The following is a 7,288-nucleotide window of genomic DNA, read 5'->3' as shown; positions in this document are numbered from 1 at the left end:
ATGAAGCACCTTCTCCTATCTCTCACAAAGAACCTTCGTCACTGCAGCTTTCTCTATCATGACCGTGTATGGTGCTTAAGGGTATCATCTGTTTTCAAAAAAATAAATATAATAGTTGTCCACCAAAATTCTCAGCACAGAATTACAACCTTCACTTAATAATAAGATGACTGACAGGTCATTAAACACACAGACTAACCCTAGGCAACAAATTAATCTAAGTTAATTAATATTTTATGGTGCTGTTAAAAGTTTATTTACATCACAGATGTGCAATGAAGATTGTCAAGGCAAAGCTGAAAGGTGTTCAATTTGAAATTCAGAGCATATCTTTAATTGAGGGATTGCGTCCGTACGGCTCTCAACATGGCGACGGCTGAGCCGGCGGCTAGCAGCTAACGGTGCTAACAGCACGAACAGTGCAAACAACGGCAACAGCACTTACAGAGCTAACCGTGTTAACCTGAGGGGGATCACAGGGTGGGCGTTGCGCTTATGCAACAACGCCGAGCGCAGTGCAGAGCGCAGCATTAGCTAGCCAGTGGGGCAAACACTGAGACTCACATGCACTAACATTGGCATACGGCCGGACCGGCAACATAAACAAAGCACAAAGAATCCAATACACTTTTTGTCAAATTCAGCAAATATTTCCTCAGGGTCCGCTAGCTGTCCCTTCTGTGCAGAGCCAGGGCACACAGCCCTGGCTCTGTAAATGGGAAACAAACAAAGTGGCTCGGATCAAGCCACACAGCACTATTCCAGCCAGGACAGGGGAAAGGTTGTGTCTAGAAGGGAACCAACAAATTGTGGAAACTCTCCCGACATGGTTAAGGTTATGCATTGACCTTGAATAGTTAAGGTTAGGTATTGACCTTGAATAGTTAAGGTTAGGCATTGACTTTGTCTCGCAAGACTTTTTGCAAGTTTTTGCAGATCTCAGATCAGATCTAAACATGACCCAGGGGAAAGGCCATGTATGTTGTAAGAGACAGGCATTGGGAGTAGGAGGGACGGTAAATCTGGCACATGCTAACGTTCTGAAAGAGCACTGACAGGAGGGATTTGGTGATCAAGTTCAAATATCAACAATCTTTCTCCAGAATCACCGACTCCACCTTTAAAGAAAGAATGAAGTAAGAAATATTATCTCAGTGTCAGTCAGTGGAAGCTTAACCCCTCAAATGAAAGCTATGTAAAACATGCTTTCATTTAGCCATTTGCTGACCATAGTGGTCAATTTGAATCTTTTAGACCATTAAAGGAGCATTAAAGAGGCACTCCACTGATTTTACACATGAAGATCAGTTTACTCATCATGAGGAGTACTGCTCAGTCTGTGAAAAAACAGTTGTATGATATCTTTTGTTGGAGCTTTGTAAAGTCTGAAAAAATAACCCCAGTGATGTCATCAAGATCATCTTGGATTGAAAAAATAAAAAAATGTTGTTGGGAAATCCAAACATGAAGACAAGCAAAGCGAAAACATGAATTTTGCTAAAAGGTTCATGCCAGCTCTCAAATCTCAAGCTCCTGAATGCATCGTCAAGGAAAGTAACATTGGAAAACCATAAAGACTAATGGTTAGTGTGATTGATTACTGTTTCAATGAAGTTTCAAGCTGCTGCTAAATGACTTTCACACTTGGTTGAAATAGATGGCAACCAATGGCTTCCTGTAAAGTGGGATATCAATCTTAAAGGGGAACTACACCCATTTTCAAAATTCATACATGTTATTCCTATGGTCTAAGACAGTCCAAAAAACATTAATAAACATGAACAACTCTCTCCCAAATCCCCAAACTAGAGTGCTAAAACTCAAACTTGTGACATCATAGGGAATAAAGCCTGTAGCTGCTCCGTAGACAATGAATTAGGAAATATGTTACAGATGGCACCGAGACACAAAATCAGTCTCCCATTCATTGTCTGTGGAGCAGCTCCAGACTTTATACCTTATGACATCACAAGTTTGAGACTTACTTCTCTGGTTTCTGGCTTTGAGAGAGAGGAGCACATGTTCACTAATATTGATTGAACTTTCCCGTTGAAATAACATACTGGAATTCTTAATTTAGGTGGTGTTCCTCTTTAAAGTGGGATTTCTTAACACTTATTGTCTGCTTGAGAAAATACTCTTAGTAAAGTGAAGAATTTGCAAACTGTAGCTCATAGGTTAACACATGGGAAACCACTGGTATGGTCCTTTAATTGTGTGTGCACAGCGCTGCTGTCCTTGTAGTCCAGCTAGGAGGCCTAATGGTGGGAGATGATCTCACCATCATGCCCACGATGAATGCTGGATCATTCAATTATAGAGCAACACAATGAATCATTCTCCTCTCCTCTGACAATCTCCTCCACACTCCACTCATCTGACACCGCCGAAACCACAGAAGATGGCCCTGTTATCTTCATAATACGGATAAACACTGACAGTTGTCTGGACGGAGGGCCATTTCGATGGCAGCAGATCAAATGAGAGCTCATTATGGAAAAAGTGACACATTAGTGTCTGCAGCGAGGGCTTACAGTCGGGGTATAAAGAGATGGCAGTCCTGCTGAGATGCCTGTGCCCTTGCAGAATTCCTCGCCAGCCTGGATGGAATGAAATTAAGTGAACTGGAGCTTCAGTCCCGTGACTTCACTCAGCTGACAGAAAGAGACACTCTCTGCTAACATTTGTCTGTGTGTGTGTGTGTGTGTGAGAGAGAGAGGCATTATTTCTATCTCGTCTTCTCACTCCGTGTCTATCTCCCTCACACACTCACATAGATGTCTTGTTCCACAGTAAATGTGTCAGTCATGGGTCTCATCGCTGGAGCAGCCTGTCAGATACTCCCCTCTCCCCCCCCCCCCCCCCCCCCCCCCCCCCCCCCCCCCCCCCCCCCCCCCCCCCCCCCATGCTCTTTTTCCTTTCTCCTCTCCATTTTTGGACATTTTCAAAAGGATGTCGAGAGGCGAGCGGGGTTCATAACAAAAAGAAAATGGTGGCTCTTAGAGGAAAGCTGTGTTTCTTGGGATTATCAGGATTTTGTGGCGATCCACAAAGAGTCAAAAAGGGAATAGGTCAGCATTCAAGATCTTACTTCAGGGATTGGATGCTCAGAAACTGTACAACAAATACCGCCCTCATTTTCTCACCCAGTGCGAGAGTATTTTATGTTATGAAGCCCTTTTCTGAAGCAAGTAATGGTGGCTATATAAATCAAACAAGGCAATGTATTTTCTATTTAAAACAACAGCATATCATAACATTGCTGTGAGCCTTCTGTTCTGAAAATAATAAAAATATGTTAAAAAAAAAACAAAACAACAGCATATAAAGAATTAAGCTATGATGAGAATAATTTAACAAAACAATCTAAGCCGGCTTTATTACATGAGAGACTGTGGGCCGTATGGTTAGGCTTCATTTCACATAGGTATTTTCATGTCTGTGGTCTCCTTCACTTCTGGGACACCACCCAAAGAAAATGGACAAATGCCGTATGGAGAACGCAGACATTTGAGAGGCGACCCCAAAGTTAATTTGACACTGTATATTTGACGGGCCCGGTTGCGTATTTGAAAAACAATCCGTCTTGAGCCGTTGTGTCAACAAGCAGGAACCGAAACAGCATGGTGCAGCGTTTCCCGAGAACTATTTTGTGGTTTATTTTACTGGGAGAGCCTTTCTTATTCCACCCGTTAAGGCGTCAATCCGAAACGGCGCTATACGGCAATCCCTGTCAAAACTCCTGTCCCCGCAACTGATTGACTCAGCTCAAGGCCAGATATGTCAGCAGAGTGTTCGGCATGCTGGGAGGCCCGTATATGTGCGAAGTGGTGATAAAAAATAATGAGGAAAGTCCCACATGGTTGCAAGAGGCAAGAATACCCACCCCTTGTTCCCTTTTTACCAAACAAAACAAATTTGCCTTGAAGGAAAATGAGAGCCGGTTCAATGTCTGATGGGGTTCTTTTACACAGATCCAAGGTCAGTATTTAGCTCTCTCTATGTCAGTGTTAAGGAGATCCCAAGAAAAACTTTTATTTTCCCGTAGAAAACCTTAACGTAACATCTGTATGACCATGACTGATGCTCACACAGGAGAGACTCCGGATCAGGACTTTAATTAGGCAAGACTTTGCTTTCCTGCAATAACCCGAAAGGATGACTGGTTGAACTGGCATTCTTTCAGCCAGCCAAGGCCCCTGTTATTACACAAGTGCTGGACCCCTGCCATGTTACACAACTCAGAGAATAGGTGAACCCAGAGGAACAGGGTTAACCTGGCTACGGTCAGTGCAGTCGCCTCGCTGCGAGAGTCAACTCCATGGGAAGAAGTAGAGGCTCAGTCTCTTTTATTTACTGTCACTGAACCATCGGATTTAAGATGAAGAAGGTCTCCGGTGATGACAACTTCAGCTCAGAGAACTATGCGTTTTTTTTCTTTCTGAATGTTACATGTTCGGATAGACTGTTGACCCCCGGTGGGAGTGTGTGTGTGTGTGTGTGTTGCAAGACACACAGACCCGCCTAGGCTGATCCCAGCATGTGTTTCCTGTATGGGAATGCTTAGAGTATGCTTACAGTAAGTGTGTGTGTGTCCCTGAGCGAGCACGAGCGAGACAGAAAAGGAAACGAGAGACAGAAAGAGAGAGAGAGAGAGAGAGAGAGAAGGCATATCCAAGGGGATCAAACCTAAACCACAGGATATTTCTGACCTTGAGGGCGAGCGGGTGATGCAGGGAGGGGGGGGGAGGAAAGAGAGGAGGAAAGGAAAAAAAGAGGAGAAAAGCTGAAAGGAAGGAACAAAGAGATGGAGGGAGAGAAAGAGTCTTTGGAGGGCAGCTGGAAAGCCTCCAGAATCCTCTGCTCAAACCAACCATAAAATTCCAACTGAAGCCACAAAACCAGTACGAGGACTGACGAGGGTGCCTTCTGCCCGCAGTGGGTGTGTGTGTGTCTGCATTCGTGTGTGCCTGCGGTGTGCACACATTTACTTTTTGTGTGTGTGTGCCATATGTGATTAAAGGGTCCGAGCAGAAGAGGCCAGGAGGCAGACGAAGTGATGCAATCCACGGAAGCGAAGGAGAGGACACGAGGGCGGCAGGAAGGAAGGGAGGGAAGAGAGGAAGGAGGAATTGTTGCTTCTGGGGATCCAGCTCTCCAGGAATGTGCTGACGGTCATGTCCCACACAGTCTGGGAGAGTGTTGCATTCTGGGAAGCATTGCGGAGGTGAGACCACCTGTTTTAGTGTGCTACAGATTGCAAGCGGATGATACAAAATCACACATTCTAAAGGGATAGACTTTGTGAGTCATTATTGTTCATTTTCAGAGGCACAACAAAGCTTTTTCCCTGTGCAAACTGGTCTCACACTGCAGGCTGGAGGCCCGAATCCATCCTCACGCAGCAGAAGTGGAGATCTATTTCGGTGCGAGCTACACAATGTCCATAAAGCACCCACACAGGCTCGGTGGGTAAGGTGATTGGTAAGCCTGGACAAATAGTCTATTTATGAGCATCACAAGAGTGGGCGGTTGTCCTTGAGCTGGTTTGTCTGCGTCTGAAGTGCTAAGTGCTGTATACAGTTACAATAGATAGAACATGCACAAGGACGCGTGAAGGTGGAGAGGCGGTGAGGGAGGGGGTGTGGGGGGGTGAGTGCGAGAGAGCACTGGGAATAGAGATGGTGAGTCAGAGGCCATTTGGAAAGTAATTTCATCTCTGAATGCAGTATATCTTTTCATCAATGAAGGGAAAGTATTTTCCGAACCAGAAGAAAAACATCTTTGTTTGGTGAAACGGAGCCTATTTGAGGGGGAGAGGACAGATACCATTCTCGGGTTATTTTTGCACTATATTCATTTCATGTAGGTGAAGTTGTTTGTTGCAACACACAGCAGTGAAGTGAAGTTTAGAACAAGAGTCTACTAGAGCCATGCCAGCTGCTCTGTGAGTGTTAGTATGCTAACATGTTCATAAAGACAATGACAACATGCTGACTGTCAAGTATAATGTTTACCACTTTTACCATCTTGTTTGGAATAATAGCATGCTAACATTTGCTAATTAGTTTTGCAAGTACTTGGTCATAAACCAAGGTATGATAGCGTCTAGAAGGTAACACGCAAATTGCGAAACTCTCACTAAGGTTGAGCATTAATTCTTAAATGCTTAAGATTAGGCATTGACCTCGAATGGTTAAAGCTAGGCATTGACCTTGAATAGTTAAGGTTAGGCATTGACTTCGAATAGTTATCATTAGGCATTGACCTTCAATAGTTATGGTTAGGCATTCACCAAGAATAGTAAAGGTTAGGCATTGTCCACGAATAGTTCAGGCTAGGCATTGACATTGAATAGTTAAAGTTATGCATTGACCTCAAATAGTTGAGGCTGGTTATTGACCTTGAATAGTTGAGGCTGGGCATTGAACTCGAATAGTTAAAGCTAGGCATTGACCTCGAAGGGCTAAGTTTAGGCATTGACGTTGAATAGTTAAGGTTAGGCATTGACATTGAATAGTTAAGGTTAGGCAATGACCTCAAATAGTTGAGGCTGGGTATTGACCTTGAATAGTTAAGGCTAGGCATTGACCTTGAATAGTAACCTGTAAGGTTAGGCATTGCCCTCGAATAGTTATGGTTAGGCATTGACCTCGAAGGGCTAAGTTTAGGCAGTGAAGTTGAATAGTTAAGGTTAGGCATTGACCTCGAATAGTTAGGCAAGGCATTGACCTTGAATGGTTAACGTCAGGATAGGTCATCGGGCAGCGAGTCTCGCAATAGTTTTTGTAAGTTTTCACAATTTGCGGGTTCCCTTCTAGACGCGATCCCAAAGTATGGACAAATTGAAATTTTAACCTGATGGTGGCGCTGGAAGAAAAGTCAGGGCATCACCAAAGTCATTAGGATTCATCCTCTTGGCAAGATGGATACCTGTACCAAATTTGATGGCAATCAATTCAGACAAACAGACAGATAATGCCATCCTTAGAGCCATGCTGCTAGTGTGGCTACTTTTTAAAAATCTTTTTTGCCTGTTTATGATCATATTTGGTCATGTGTGAGGCTGTGTCCTTCTTTAAGTACTGTAATTTCTCGTCAGCCAACATTTCCACATTATTGCACTAAGAGTCTTCTGCAATTTTTGTGAATCATTGGTTTATATCCTGATGTTACATTGAGGTTTTAGGGGTTCCAGTGATATTCTGGACTGGCTGAATGTGGTGTGGCATCCGGCCAGTGAAAAAGGAAAAGAGAAGAGGAAAGGGGGAAAGAAGTTAGGTTGAAG

Source organism: Sebastes umbrosus, chromosome 18, assembly GCF_015220745.1.
Source record: "Sebastes umbrosus isolate fSebUmb1 chromosome 18, fSebUmb1.pri, whole genome shotgun sequence".
Taxonomy (NCBI): Eukaryota; Metazoa; Chordata; class Actinopteri; order Perciformes; family Sebastidae; genus Sebastes; species Sebastes umbrosus.
The sequence above is the reverse complement of the archived record's forward strand: the minus strand, read 5'-3'. Positions refer to the sequence as shown.